The sequence below is a fragment of the Phoca vitulina genome, unplaced genomic scaffold (genome assembly GCF_004348235.1).
Source record: "Phoca vitulina isolate PV1807 unplaced genomic scaffold, GSC_HSeal_1.0 scaffold36, whole genome shotgun sequence".
NCBI lineage: Eukaryota > Metazoa > Chordata > Mammalia > Carnivora > Phocidae > Phoca > Phoca vitulina.
In genome coordinates this window covers 3,618,152-3,634,284 of record NW_022589739.1, presented here as the reverse complement: position 1 = coordinate 3,634,284, position 16,133 = coordinate 3,618,152, and the positions used below count along the sequence as shown (strand labels likewise).

Here is a 16,133-nt window from a genome sequence, read left to right as displayed (position 1 = left end):
TTGAATTAAACAGGCCCAGCGCAAAGGCAGGGGCTGGTGGGGTAGAAGGAAAAAGGGAAAAGCTGCATTTGTATCTTCACTTCTAGATTTTTCCCTTTTCTTCCTGGTTTCCTCCTCTCAGAAGGTTGGGCTAAGATGTGGATGAGAGCGTCCTGGGCTCAATCAAGAATATAGGCAAGGACTCTTGCCAGGCCTGATCTCCGGGCTAAGTTCATCCGTTCCTTGATTCCTTCCTGTGGCACCATAGATCTGTACCGGGCACCATGCCCAACAGCAGGGATGCAGAGAGGAGCAGGGCACAGCCTCTTGGGAACTCGCAGTGGCAGGAATAGGACTACATGGTGTAGAAGGAGCCACACTGGGAAGAGTGCAGGGCTGGGGTGGGTGGGCACCCAGCCGAGTCTGGGGTGGTGCCGAAGGTCCAGAGAGCACAGTTCGTAACCTGACAAATAAGGCAATAGGGGAGAGAGAGGGAGGAGGCAGAGTGTGGGATTGTCCCTAGCCCAGAGAAAGCAAGGAATGTTTGAGAACCTGCATGTGGAGCCAGATGGTGGAGCAAGAAAGAGTGCAGTTGTGGGGCGGGGCGGGGGGGAGCCGCAGAGGTGGTGCTCTATCCTTTCCTTCACCAAAACATCCCTTCTTGGAGCATTCAGCTGGGTATTGCTCTAATTTCTTAATAACAAATAATAATAAATAAAATATGTGCCGACATACCTTCTTATGATGAAAGTAGTATTGTCCCATTTTACAGAGAGGAAACTGAGGCACATCAAGTCCAACATCGAAAGCAGGAGAGCTGGGATTTGAACCCCAGACAGCCCAACTCCACAGCCCAAGCTTTTGCTCTGCCACTCTACTGTATGAGTAGATCGTTGACGAGGCTGAGTTCTCACGAGGATTACTGGTCTTTTATAAAGAGGGTTGTCTTTTATATCTAGTTCTCTAACGGTAGGGGCGAATGGATAGATGGTCTTGTTTAATTCTCCCGTCAATGAGGTAGGTACTATTGTAACAGATGAAAAAAGCCTAGGTACGGAGGGACCAGGTATCTTGACCAAGTTTACGTAACTCTTAATCAGTGAGGCAGGATTAGGAACCCAATGAGGCTGACTCCAGCCTGGGAATTGCGGTGGTTGGTACATCTTACCCACTCGAGTCACTCCGCTCTCGCCTGCTTGCAGCCTCCCCTCCCGCACTGTCAGCAGTCATGTGAGACCAACTGTGGGCCCAGGTAAGCCCGGAGCCAGGGCAGCTCACGATGGAGGAAGGAAACAAAGGGTCAAATCACAGAAGAAAGGCTGAGGGTCAGGTCCAAAGGGGCCTCGGTGGGAAAGGCAGTCACAAGGGGGAGAAACAGGGCACCAAGCTGGATCAGGGTGAGCAGTTCAGGATGGAAACTGTAAATAAGGCAAAGGTGTATGAGGCCCCTTGGCATGTGGTGCTGTAGGTGGCCCTTGGCCTCAGTGGGAAGAGAAGGCAATGTGTCTTTCTCCACCGTCTAGCTCTCCTCCACAGGACTCAGTTATTCATCCTGACAAACATTTAGTGAGCATTTACTATGTGCCGGGCTTGTGCTAGCTATGGGGAGGGAAGAAGAGAGAACAAGGCTGAGGGACTGGCACACGAATATTGATCTGAGAACCTGAAATGCCAGGTTCTCTCTTAAACAAGCCTGCATTTCCGTTTTCACTTTAGCCCCTGGAACAAAGCCAGGAATGTGGGAGGGAAGAGCCAGCCCTCCCCCCCCCCCCCCACACCCCCGCCCCCCCCCCACCAGCAGCCTCTATCATGGCCATTTCTAAAACAGCTTTTTACAGAAAGTCTAATTTCTCTGGCCATCACTACAGATTCTGTTCCTAATCACATTTTGCAAGATGGTTCTTGACAGATTGCAGCATTGCATTAGAGAGTTTGCCCCTTGCAGATGGGCTCTGGAGTTGGTCAGGTCAAGGGTCAAGTCCTGGCTTTACCAAGTCTGAGTGGGTTTTCCTCCCTATAAAATCGAGATGAGGAGCTAAGGCATAGTGCCCCTTTGCATTTTTTAAATAGTCTACGCTTTACAGACCACCTTCCCAATACTCTTGCAAACTTGACGCCATAGTCATCATGGGAAATTAAGGCTCAGAGAGGTACTGTGATTTGAACTGGGTCATCCAGACCCTGAGTGTACAAGTCAAGATAGAAACCTGGTCTACACTTTTAAAACAGAAAGGATTTGCTGTACTTTTGCTCCTTTTCTTTTATGATGATCAAAGTCACTGTAGAACGCTGGGGACACCTACATAGACTCTCTTTGACAGTAGTTTTAGCTCGGAATTTCCTTATTGCATGGGAGTCATGAGAGTCCAGTGAAGAAAGCTGTGGTTTGTGGAGTCAGCCTCATTGGGTTCCTAATCCTGCCTCACTGATTAAGAGTTACGTAAACTTGGTCAAGATACCTGGTCCCTCCGTACCTAGGCTTTTTTCATCTGTTACAATGGTACCTACCTCATTGACGGGAGAATTAAACAAGACCATCTATGCCAGCGATTTTCAACCTTGGCTGCACATTAGAGTCACCTGAGCAGCTTTTTAAATTCACCAGTGTTCTGGTCCCCACTCTGGAAATTCTGATCTCCTTAGTCTAGGGTGGAATCGGGGTGTCAACACTTTTTCGAAACTCCTCCAAATGATTTTAATGAGTAGCCAGGGCTAATGTTAAAAAGAAAAACCACAGACCCAAAATGGTGTCACTTAGGTTAAGGCTTCAAGTCAGTAAACCAAGACTTAATACCTAACCTAACTGCAGTTACACCCCCCATGGAATATAACTTTATTTTATTATTTTTTTAGGGGGCTAGGGGCAGAGGGAGAGGAAGACAGAGAATCTTAAGCAGGCTTCACACCCAGCACAGAGCCTGACACGGGTCTCGACCCCATGACTCTGAGGTCATGATCCGAGCCAAAATCAAGAGTCGGACACTCAACCGACTGACCACCCAGCTGCCCCCAAAGAATATAACTTTTAACAAGTCCCTCAGGAATTTTCTGGTCAGCACTAATAAGGTAATCAGTTCCATGGGCCCTTTTTATCTGCCAAAGAAGATAAAGTAATTCATCTACTAAAATTCTTTTATCCCCAAATGAAGGTGACCTCACCTGAAACAATCCTTTTTTTTCTGTTTTTTGACTTCCTTGTCCTGCCCTTAAAAATCTTTGTCTTTCTGTAGCCCTTTGGAGCTCTTCTCTACTTGGTAGTTGGGATTCTGCCTGTTTCATGAATTTATTAATAAAGCCAATTAGATCTTTAAAATTTATCCAGTTGACTTTTTGTTATTTAACACTGAGAACCCTTGAAGTATATAAAATCCTTACTACAGAGTACCTGGCACATAGTAAGGACTCAGTAGATGTTAATTGTTATACAAGCTGATGATAAGGTCAAGGCCTGCGGACTAATGCTGGTGAATAGGTATGAGCATCCAGTGGGCCCAAGCTACTGGGGGTAGGTACCAAGATGAGCAAGAGAAAGTCCCTACTTCATAAGGACTTAATTAACTCTTCAACTGGGTAGAAAACACATAAATACATGATAAGTTAAATAGCAACATGAGGTTTAAAGTTGAAAGAAGAAAGGAAGATTCGGCATAGATGCTTTTCATATTGGTTTAGTTCATTACTGCTCACAAGAGTGGACATGAGCCCAAATCTGTAGAGCAGAAAACTGAGACATAAGCTGTAAATCATCTACTACCCCCTGAAGAGGTAGATCCAGGATCAAACCTGACTGGAAAGGTGGTTCTCTTATACCATATCTTTATCATTCTGAATTCATAGTGATTATAAAGAAAAAGTAATGAACTAGTTGGGATTAGAATTGAGAGGGTTTAAAAACAGTCCTTCTGTATGTATGTATGTATATACCTGTTAATCTGTTTATCATTCTTTCCATTTATCTTTCCTTTCTTCCATCCATCCATCCAATTCTGTTACCCAACATGGCCATAAAATAAGATTTTTAGGGGAGCCTGGATAGTTCAGTCTGTTAAGCGTCTGACTCTCGATCTCAGCTCAGGTCTTGGTCTCAGGGTCGTGAGTTCAAGCCCTGCCTTGGGCTCCATGCTGGCTGTGGAGCCTACTTAAGAAAGAAGAAGAAGAATATTTTTAGTTTAATCAAATATTTTGGCTAATATGCCAAACTTTGGGGTATATTTGGGGTACATTTTAAGTTAAGTGAAGTTTAAGTGAAGTTAAAAAAATTATCATTAAACTTCACTTCCAGTGAATCATAGAGGAATAGTATAGCTGAGGATATGTTTTAAAGATGCTAATGGTGGGGCGCCTGGGTGGCTCAGTCGTTAAGCGGCTGCCTTCGGCTCAGGTCATGATCCCGGGGTCCTGGGATCGAGCTCCGCGTCGGGCTCCCTGCTCAGCCAGGAGCCTGCTTCTCCCTCTTCCACTCCCCCTGCTTGTGTTCCCTCTCTAGCTGTCTCTCTCTCTGTGTCAAATAAATAAATCTTTAAAAAAAAAAAAGATGCTAATGGTATCAGAGTATTTAGTGCAGATTAACTACACCTCCTAAACAGTAATACAAATAGAGGAAAACAAAATTAACATGATTAAATACATTCAGAGACTATTTATTCTGTTAATTGTTAAAATTTAGGCAATAAACTGCAAGAGACTTGCAGCTGCAGCTCCAAAATAGCTGGTCCTCCCCTCAGCTGCTGCTAATTAATGCAGTTTTCCTAATAACAGTTTTCTGATAGCAGAGAGACAGTGGTAAGTCAAAACAACTTCATTTTTATGCTGATAAGCCCTGACAACAACAACCAAAAGAGCCCAATGGTATCCACATGGAAATGCTGCTCACTGCTCCAGAAAGGAGCAGAAAAGTGCTCTGAACAATTGTCCATTGCCTGTGTAAGTGACCTATCTTCTCTTAATTTATCTGACACTTTTTTACCCCCGAAAGACAATTCCATGAGGCCAGTTTGCACCATTCAGTATGCAGAACTCCCACTGGGCAGAGTTAGCAGGAAAACAGCTCAGAAGTTGCCAGTTTCTCTTGAGTCCAACCCATCTATGGTTGCCTTTGATCCGTGTATTGATCCCCAGTCAGTTGCAGTTAATTGGTTTTCCCAAGATATGTTACACAAATCATAGCACTTTATTAATCAAAGAACTGGCTTGGCCTTCCTAAAGAGGGTACAAGACACATAGAAAGCCAGGATCTATTAGCTTTTCCTACTGACAGTCCAGCACAATATCTTCCCAAACTGGGCCAGTCAGTGGCATTAGACCTCTGGCCGTGAGGGACTGCTGGTCCTCTCCAGGACAGCTTGAACAGACAAGAATCCAAGTCAGCGGGCGCCTGGGTGGCTCAGTTGGTTAAGCGACTGCCTTCGGCTCAGGTCATGATCCTGGAGTCCTGGGATCGAGTCCCACATCGGGCTCCCTGCTCGGCGGGAAGTCTGCTTCTCCCTCTGCCCTTCCCCCCTCTCATGCTCTCTCTCTCTAATAAATAAATAAATAAATCTTAAAAAAAAAAAAAGAATCTAAGTCAGCAGGAAGTTGAATTCTAGATTTTCAGGATCAACTATGTCAGTCCAAAGGAACACTATGCATGTCGATGCATTTGGATGCGGGGATTAAATAGAGTACAAAGTGTCATTCACTGGAAGATCATTACCAAATATCCTTCTAGGATAAGGATTCTGCTAGTTCATTTTCTTGAAATGTATCTTACTTTGTATCAGAAACATCATTGACATGGAGCCATCCAGAAAAATAGGGAAATGTACATCCCAATCTGATGGCATGAACTCAACCACTTGTGAACACAAAACAAAGTAGTGCCCAGGGAAAAGTTCGATCTCTGGGTTCACCACACTGTGCGGGTCCAGCTTCAAGGACGTCTGTTGTGCTGCCCTCTGGAGGTGGCGACCCTCTGGTTTTATTCTTGTTCTCTTACAGAGATGGGGAAAGTGAAGCCTTCCGCTCCCTCACTCTGTTTCTCTCCATCTCCACTGTGACTTCTGTCCCTACTCTGTGAAGGTTCTAAGCATTTCCCAGGGACACATGCTCTTGAGCTAAACATCCTCATCTCTCCAAGATACACAACATGTAAATGTGGTTACACCTTCATCTTTGCAAGAGATATTTTTATTGATTTGTTGGGTTTTAATTTATTCCTTGCCTACTTGAGGAAAAAAAGATTTGCAGTACCTTATTTAACATGGATAAGGGGCTCACTCTTAACTCCCCCATGTCAAGAGTTAGTGAAAGTTTTTTTAATTTACCATAGATTTTTCCCCAGAAAGAACGTGTCGCTTGCATTCTTCTCTGCATTAAAATGAGGTCCCATTACTTCTCTTCCACATTATTTTTCAGAAAAATAAAGTTCTTGGCTCACTTGCTTTCTCTTTCTTTCTCTCTTTCCTTCTTCCCTTCCTTCCTCCCTCCTTCCCTCCCTCCCTTCCTTTCTTAACTTCTCTCTGAAAGTATTCTCTATGAGAAAGGGTAGAAAACAGGACAGATCATACCCAGATTTTGTGGCCTACATGTGTTCGCATGTTGTTGCTCTAGAGCTCTGTGGGGGTCCAGTGTGACCATGGCATAACGCTAATCAGCTCATATGACATAAGAATGAGGTCAGATGCTACGAGAGGCGACAGACATTGAAAAGAAGAAACCTGGGACAAATCTGGAGTGAGTCAAAAATGTAAGGCCTGTGAGTGTCTTTTGCAAAGAGTCAAAGGATGAGCAAAGTGGAATGCATAGTGCAATCAGCAATGGTTTTTTCCATAAAGGAACTCTGTCCCTGGTTTAACTTCCTCCTGGCAGACATACCATCATCCTGCTGATTCCCAGCATTGTGAAGGGATTTTGAATTCAACCCGAATGGTTCCTTTTGAGAACAATGGCTGCCATTGGCCAAACTGCCTGGCTGGAACAAAGCGAAGCAGACTTAACTGGTCTTTATGCAGTGGGAAATGTTTCGTGACTCAGACCAGTCACTGTTTGCTGTTTACCCCGCACTCTGGGCAGCACTGCTAACACAAAGGACCTTATGCTTCTTGCCAGATCGTGGACATATGGTAGACACTCAACACGATGTGTTGAATATAAAAGAGTTGACTTTCGGGTAAAGTCAGTAATATGAAAACATATCACATCAACACACCTTCAGCGCTTTTTGCAGGGAAGGCACTATGCTCAGTGCTAGAGGGGCGAGCACGTACAAAAAGGTCCCTTCCTTGAAAAGCCTCAGAATTCAGTCAGAAGTACAAAACATAAACACACAATAAGTTAAATTGTAGTACAAGACATTGCAGTTTAAGCAAACCTCGAGTGTCCCGTGCCTGAATGCCAAATGAACAAGAAAGATCAGTGGTGTTCTAGAAACCCAGAGGAGGTCGCTTCTGACAGTCCTGGTCAATGAGACTCTGAGGCAGCGGTGAGGTGAAATGGCGACAGATGGGGGAGGCAGGAGGGGAGTGCATTCTTGGCTTATCAAGTAGCAGGGGCAGAAGCCAGGAGGGGTTGTGTGCCACACGTTCTGCACCCAGGGAAATGGCAGGGCTGAGTTCAGGTAGTTGGGAAGAGTCAGGAGGACCATGGGGGTGGGGTGTGTGTGGCTCAGACCGTGATGGCAGCTTGCATCCTGGTGTTCAGGAGTGTGGACGTTCAGCCCAGAGTTTAGACCGTGATCTCTAAGTGAGAGAGGCACCTTTGCGTAGAGACCCAGTGCTGGGGTCGAGCGGGGCAGGGTGGAGGTGGGAGGTGACATAACAGGACCATGGCACCACTCTGCCTAATAGTCGGTGAGAGGAAGTGGTAATGTGCTGGAGGTGACAGTTAATCCCCTGGCAGAGTGTAGGTGAATTGGATGGGTCGGCAAGGAGAAGAGACGTCTTACGAGGTTACTGCAGTAATCGTCCAGGGAGCCCTTCATTGACTCCTCCGTGCGTGTCCTTCCTCGGGCAGGGAGGGAGGTGGGGGCCTCGGGTGGGGACTAACAGGCGTGAAAAGCATGACTCCAAAATTTAAAGCAGTGCTTCTTGTAGAATCTGTCCCCAAAACAATGCTCATACTTAAATTTTGCAGACTGCTTTTTCAGGGACTCAGGAATCTTCTGAAACCCATTCACGGGCCATGAATCCCTAGCTAAGAACCATCACCACCACCCCCACCACCACCCCCACAGTCCCCAGCCCAGTGTAGAGGATGGAGACTCTCCCAACACCCAGATCTGCTGCTCTACCGGAAGCTCCCGTTTCCACAGCAGAAAGCCTGGGGTGACTGGGAGGCTCTGGGAGGAACAGAAAGGATGTCAGGTGGCCAAGGCGTAAGGACCTTGCTCTGTCGCCTGCGCTGCTTCCTTCCACTTGAGAGAACGGTGCTGCCAGTCGTGGCTTGTGGGAGCCCACAGAAAGGAGGCAGCGGAGGCCACGGCAGAGCGGGACCTAGTGGGGAAGGGGATGACTTGTATGAGCCAGCCAGGAGTGCCTTTATGATATGGAAGCATTTCCTCGAGTGGAGAGGCTGGGATGGTTACGTGATGACAGCCGTGCCCTGCCCAGAGCAGCAAGGCCCGCAAGGCGCACCGGGAAGCCCAGGAGCGATGCTGCTCTTCTGTTTCTTGTCCAGTCGAGACAGGTTCTATTTCGGATCAGAGCATAGTCTGGAGAGAGAGAGCAGTTGAAGCCTTGGATGCTTGGAATAAAAATTTAAACTTTATCTTTAGAAAAAAAAAAAAGAGCATATATCTTAGTTGGAGATTTCATTAAATAGAATGACAGTCATGCGATTTCACATATCTGCTATCCTTCATTTCAGACCAAACACTGGTTCTGAAGCTTTTCAAGGTAAGGGACCCACTTGGAGAAACAGAGGAAGACCGTGAACTCTTCACCAGACATATGCACTTGTGCACATCGCACAAAATTTCATCATCCTGAGACCTGTCTGTGGACCCCCAGATTAAGAACCCCAGGTTCAAAGAGCCTTGGTTAGATCCTCTGCTAGTTTCCAGGCCGGCAGTGATGAAGGTCCCAGGGGTGGAGGGGCTCACAGTCCACTGAGGGTTTATAGATGTGAAGACGTTGGAGGGAAAAGTGAGGCAGGTGCTGGCCAGCAGCTTGACTGGATAAGCCATTATCCAGCAGAATCATGGGTTCAGCCATGTCAGAGAAATAGTGAACCCAACTGTCAGCTGTCCCCACTGGGAACACCCCAAGTACCGGTAATCGTGTTATGAAATGCTGAGTAGCATGCTAAGGCTGATTGGGGGTGGGGGGGAAGGGAATTTTCAGGAACATCAAACCCCAGGCTATTATAATCTTAAGAGAAAGAGATTTTTGGCCTAAAGATGTATCGTGAGATAGTGCCTTCACCCCAGCCTCAACAATTAGATGTATTTCTCTTTGCAAGGTGAAAAAATGCCATGGATCAGTTAAGCCAGAGGGAGGAATCCATGAAGGGTCAAAAGATGCTGAAAAAATACTGATAGTTTGGTTTAAAATAATTCTAGAAAATAAGAAATGGTCGTGTTCACTACCCAGAATTGCCTACCTGTCAGAGCTCCCACAACTGGGAATACATCCTGCAGTCTATTTATTTTGTCCATGTGAGTTTATTTAAGATTTTTCCAACAGATGACAAATTTCCAACCAGTGATCTAACAGATTCCCCTAAGGGTTCCCACTGTTTCCTCAGCCACAGCTTACAGGCATATAAAAGCCTCCTCCAGAGGAAAAGAAAAAAAGGATATTTCACTCTCCTGTGTGTTCTGTCAAACTCCCACCCACCCTGCTTCCTTTCCAGCATGTCACTCTTCACGCTGGTTCTTACCTGCAGGCCTGCCTGCTCTCTTCCGAGTCAATGTGAACAGGTGCCTGTCCCTGGCGTCCCATCAAAAGTCCCAGCAAAGGGCAGAATGACCTCCCACCCACCAAATCCAGAGCGTCTTTCTCCAAGACTCTTCTGAGCAAAGCATCCCTGCCCCACCAGCATCCTCCGGTGGCTCCCCAGTGCCATCTCCTGGCCCAGTATCTAGGGTCAGCAGAACGGGCTCGACCTCACCTTTTGAACCACCCTCCCTTGTGCTCCCACAATGGTTTGTTCATACAAACCTCTTTCTATCAGTTAGGTGTGCTTTTGAGAGCAGCACTGATAAGAAACTTGACTAATGATAACGTCAACAAATAGAGGGATTTGTTTGTTTGTTTTTGATAAAACATTAAAAGGCCAGACGTAGGTGACTGCTTGGATTGTTTCTGTAGCTAAACAATGTCAGGGCCAGGGTCTCTGCCTTTTTTCTCTGCCTTTTCCTCATGGTCACAGAATGGCTGCTTTGTTTCCCACATTGTGTTTGTCGTCAAGGCTAGAAAAAAAACAGGGACAGGCAAGGTAGGTCATTAATTTTTTTCAGCCGGAAAGCAAAGCTTTCTCAGATGGTCTCTCCTCCATCCTGCAAACCTCCCCTTCTGATAGTGAGGCCACATGTGGGGCACATGCACCCACTCCCCAGCTGCAAGGAAGGCTGGGGCAGTGAGAACAGGACTATTGTGACTGGCTTAGCTGGTACCACCCCCCAAAGATCAGGGTTATGAAATCATGAAAGACGGAAGGCATGGATACTGAGTAGATGCCAGCACTCATTATGCAGGATTCTGAGTCAGCAGATTATGTATTTCTCTCTCTCTCTCTTTCTTTCCTTCCCTCTCTCTCTCTCATCAGGCTGTTGACTATTGGATGTCACACTAGGCCTTATTCATCCTTGTACCTCCACTTCCTCACACAGCTCTGTGGCACCTACTCTGATAAACAAAACACGAGTAAATGAATGCCTGTCTGGTTTGAATGCCTCTCATATCTAAATTAGCTCTTTTAAAACATAATCCAGTTTTATTCTTTTCTTTTCACATCTCTCTTATGAAAATCAATTCCTCATTGTTAATTTCCCATTGGATTTTGGGAAGGTAAAATGTAAAGTGTTGGAATAATAGTATTGACAAGCTATATGATAAAGATTAGGTCTTAAATTGGACAATAATAAGAGAAAAATGGAACCATGATAAGCTCGTTATCCCCAGGGTCATGGGGTCATTCTGAGAAGAAATAAACTGTGTTTAAAAATACTTCTTCTCGGGTGCCTGGGTGGCTCAGTTGGTTAAGCGACTGCCTTCGGCTCAGGTCATGATCCTGGAGTCCCTGGATCGAGTCCCACATCGGGCTCCCTGCTCGGCAGGGAGTCTGCTTCTCCCTCTGACCCTCCCCCCTCCAAGGTGCTCTCTCTCTCATTCTCTGTCTCTCAAATAAATAAATAAAATCTTAAAAAAAAAAAAAAAAATACTTCTTCTCCAGTTTTTGTTCAAATTAAAACCGGGGCTTTGTAGATGTAACTATGTTCAATGATGTGACTCAAGAGCTTGAGAAATCCAATGATCATCATACAAGGTTGGGAATGGAATGTAGTCTTGTTAAGAACCGAACAGACCTCTCAGCCAGATTCTGGTCATAACATAAGCTTGTGTGTACGTGTAGCACTGTGGAGAGCTGGTAGCCCAGGTTAGGTATAGAAAGACTATGGACGGGGTGCCGGGTGGCTCAGTCAGTTGAGCATCTGCCTTCAGCTCAGGTTGTGATCTGAGGGTCCTGGGATCGAGTCCTCCATCGGGCTCCCTGCTCAGTAGAGAGTCTGCTTCTCTCTCTCTCTCTCTCTCTCTCCCCCTCTGCCCCTCCCCACTGCTCATTCTCTCTCTCTCAAATAAATAAATAAAATCTTAAAAAAAAAAGAAAAAGAAAAGAAAGACCATGGGTGGTGGACCTGCCTAGGGACTCTTTCTGGCGTACAGCTCTAACTGCTACAAAGTGCCTGTCCCTGGTTACAGACTCAGTTTCTGTGGCATCTTTCCAAGAAGTTATTGTGATGGACCTCATTCCTACCACCTCTACCCCCACCTCATCCCAGCCAGAAATGGCCTGCTACCCCTGAGTCACCATAGCACATAGATGATTCTCCACTTGGGGTTCCAACATACCATGTATTCTGAGAGTCATTTGAGAATGTTCTTTCTTAGAGTGTGGCAGCTTGTCATAGGCACACTTTCTTTAGGATGGCATCATCTGGCCCTCATCTAACCCTATTACACGATTTTATTACCAGACTCCAGCCCGGTGGATGGTACCAATGTCAATGTCCTCACCATAACATTATACAGACTGAACTTTTACAAAATGTTACCGTTGGGGAAAATTGGACAAAGTGTACGATTTCTCTGTATTATTTCTTAAAACTGCATGTGGATCTGCAATTATCTCAATACAAATTCCAAAAATTAAAAAAAAAAATTCCTCCTTGCGTCTTCTGTCTTTTGTTTCAGTGGTTGGCATCACCATCCCTCCCTCTAGTCACTGGGGCTGTCACTTAACCTACCTCCCTCTGATAGCTGTCTCATCTGTAAGACAGGGATAATGGTAGCACCTACTTCATGGGATTGTTGGGAGGATTAAATGAGTTAATATTTGTGAAGGACTTGAGTGTTTCATTGTTAAAGAAACAAAAAACAAATAAATTATCTTGTACTCCACCTCCTCTTTCTGCCCAGGTCCTGTAAGTTACCCAGGCCTGATAAATTTTCCTACAACGTGTGTCTCAGATTCTCTATTTCCACTGCCCCAATCTTAATTCAAACCTTCAGGCCCGCCATCATTGCTTCCAGTTGCAGCCTTGCGAAGGCCAAGTTAGTCACTGCTCTTCTGCCTCCCGTGGCTCCTCCATCATCTCACTCAACATTGATTTCCTGTTTCCTTTATTTGTCTCGCTCTTCTCCCACTAGGCTAGGATCTCCTTACTGGAAGGCACTGTCTCTTATTCATCTTTGAATTTTCAGCTCCTATCAGGTGTCTGACACAAAATAAGTCCTCAGTAAGTGTTTTATGAATGACTGATAATTAAGCAGGAATAATCTCATGGCAGTTACTAGCATTGCTTCTTTGCAGTAATGGTAGATGACTATACCAGTCTCTGAGTCTATAGCTTTGTGACCCCAAATGTAGATTCTGACTTTACTGTTGGGCAGCCAGGCCAACTTTACTGTTGGCCATGAGCTGAGATGCTTCCCCAAATCCAACTCATGGGTGTTGTAGATGGAGCCCTGCAGATAAGCTTTCACTTTTCTTCTCCCATGGGCACATTATGATGGGATGCCAGGGTGCCTGTCTACTCCTGGACATAGCTTCATGTCCTGACATCCACCTAAAGCCATATAAAAAACTGGAAAGAGTTTGGATCACGGAATGCACCCAGTCTCTGTAAATATTTATTGTTTAACATGAGACCATGATCAGTTTAGTACTTGGCATCCTCGTGAAGTAAAATAAGGCACATAGCCTCAGCCCCTGATGATATTACCATCACTATGACTCTAATATTTTATTTCTGGGTGCTCCCACAGAGTTGTTCTTTCATTGGTAGATGGAAGTGATGTCACTGGTTATAAGCTGGACCACTTCCATGAAAAAACATCCCTGAGATTGTAGGCAAAGTTTTTAAAGCACCCCAAGAAATGTTCAGTAGCAGGGATTTTACTGGACTTGGGAAGAGCGTTGGCAACCTTAGTCTGGAGACCACAAACCTGAGCTTCGTTTTGGCCATTCAGTATCTCTGCCTGAAGCAGCTGACCAAGGTAGCACCCTTACTCCTGTCTCCACAAGCCAAGGAGACAGACCGGATGTTAATCGTAATAATAGCTACTGTTTATTAAATACTTTTATGTGCCAAGCCCTTGCTAGGAGATGGTGATTTAACAACAGTAAGGATAATGGCTACTATATAGTGAATATCTACTTCACGCGACAGCCATGTATTAAGGACCTTACATGAATTATCTCTCTACAGCAGTGACCCAGGCACTGAGGATCCATGTGAATTTTTAAGTCATTTCCTGGCCTGATTTCTCCCAAGTCCTTCAGTTTCTAATATCTCTGTATCCCTTTTGGTGAGAGCAGGGGTCCAGGCCTAGCCTGAGACAGCATACCCACAACTTAGCAAACTCTAACTTTATCCCAACAGGAAAATTCCTCAAGGAAAAATAACAGCAAATGAATAAACCCTGCAGACAGAAAAGGGTCAAGTATCTAAGAGATCCAGAAATGCTCCACCACCTTAGGTTTAAAATAAAACTTTTGAAATGATTAGTAAGTTATTTAGAACCTCAATATTGCAAAGTTTGAGAAGTTAACATACTGAGAAATGTAATTTAGATTTCCTTGACACGCTCTCTCATGATAAGAGAGCATTCAGTGTATCAGTGCATAAATGCTATGCAACAGGACTGCCAAATTGCAACACAGAATGGGAGAAATTTGTCATTTTGAAATGCTAAGGGAATTCTTACCAGCAGTTTTCTCATCTTGTAAAGCTATTATTTTTCTGAACTATAATATGATTTATAAATCTCAGCTGAGTTTTATACTTTTGATGGGAACATCTCAAAATGAAATGCATTTCTCAGAATATAAATTTTCTCAGGAGTTGACCAGATGAGGAATAAAAAGAAACATCTTCTGCAATCAAGCGTACCAAATTTTGGTCTCTGCCGGCATATCCGCAAGTGAATGTTGGTCTTCCCCAGAGTTCTGGGTTCAACCTGACTCTCTCCTCACTCTGCACACTTGCCCTGGGTGACATCAGCCGCCTCCGAAACTTCCGCTCCAGTGACTCACATGCCCCTGCTCCCCACCCCCCACATCCCTCCTGAGTTACAGGTCCCTATGTCCAAGGTCACTAGATCAGCCACCATCATGCCCTACAGACCACTTAACCTTAAATCCTCTCCTTTTCCCCAAACTCTGTTCCTTCTCCTTGAATCCGAGTGCTACAACACTGCTAACATCAACAGAAGTAAGTAAGATACAGTTCCTGCTCTCGAGAAGCTTATATACTAGTACAGGAGATAGAAAAGTAAATAGGCTGTTAGAGTACAGGTTATTAAGTGCTGTGGTGGAAGAAATCCAAGAGGCTGTGGCTCATAGGAAGAGCACTTAACCAAGAAGCCAGTCAAGAAACCAAGCTTAGTGGGTATGAGTTCTGGGTAACTGAAGTAAGTGTGTGTGTGTGTGTGTGTGTGTGTGTGTGTGTGTGTGTGTTATGCTCATATGCGTGTTGAGGAGTCACAGAAAAGGATAGAAGCGGTCCCATGGACAGAGGCCCAGGGGCAGAGATTACAAAGGCAAATATAGTGTATGGCTTGGACAGAGTGCTCAGGAGGGATTAGATAAAGATAAAGTCAGATCAGAACAAGCCTTGTATCCCACGTTTGATCTGCACAGAGTTTGAAACCCAAAGGGTATAATCCAGAGGTTTGGCCAAGCATGGGCATGGAGATGTATGCTCAGTCTTCGTGGAGAGCTCAGGTGATCATGACCCAGGCTCCAGGGAAACCCACCAAAGTCTCAGTTCTTCACGGTATGTTCCATGCGATGCTAAAATGGAGCCAAGGAAAGTCAATTTGAAGTTACATTTCATAATAACACTTACCTCACAAGCCAATTATACTTTTTATATGTGATCATCTTTAATCCCTTACAACCATGCTGGACGTAGGACAGGTCATGAGCTTTGGAGATAGACAGGGGAAACCTCAAAACCTTCAGCATGTTACTTACCCCCCTGCATCTCGGTCATCATCATCGGTAGAGGGGAAATTAGCTGCAAACTTTCATCTTAATCCTTCTAAAACTAAGAGCATTTTAACAAGTTTGCTTGTTAAAGTTGACCTAAACTGACAGGAAACTAAGGTTTTTATTTACTGTCTTATGAATATTCTTACATTTTGCTACAGAATATTGATGGGTTTGATTATGGGGATGTTAATAGTATGTTATCATCTTAACTTCCTAATATCTGTAAAATTCTGAATTCAAAAATGCATCTAACCTAACGGTTTTGGATGAGGAAGGAATTTGAGGAGTTGTAATATATGTAAAACATAAGATATATAAGGTAATGTGCATAAATTTAGGGCCTCCCTAGCACAGTGACTGGCACATAGGAAGGGCTCAGAAATTAGAACTATTATCAAAAAGAGAGAGTAAGCCATCACAGACTTCATAAAACAAGGCATGAAGGAAATGAAAACATCTTA

The 16,133-nt window shown here is 44.9% G+C and overlaps 1 protein-coding gene across 1 annotated transcript in view; it reads left to right on the top strand.

Moving 5' to 3' along the window:
* SPON1 (spondin 1) overlaps positions 1–16,133 on the top strand; it is a 250,264-nt gene that overhangs the window by 84,742 nt on the left and 149,389 nt on the right. The gene's annotated exons all lie outside the window — the stretch shown is intronic.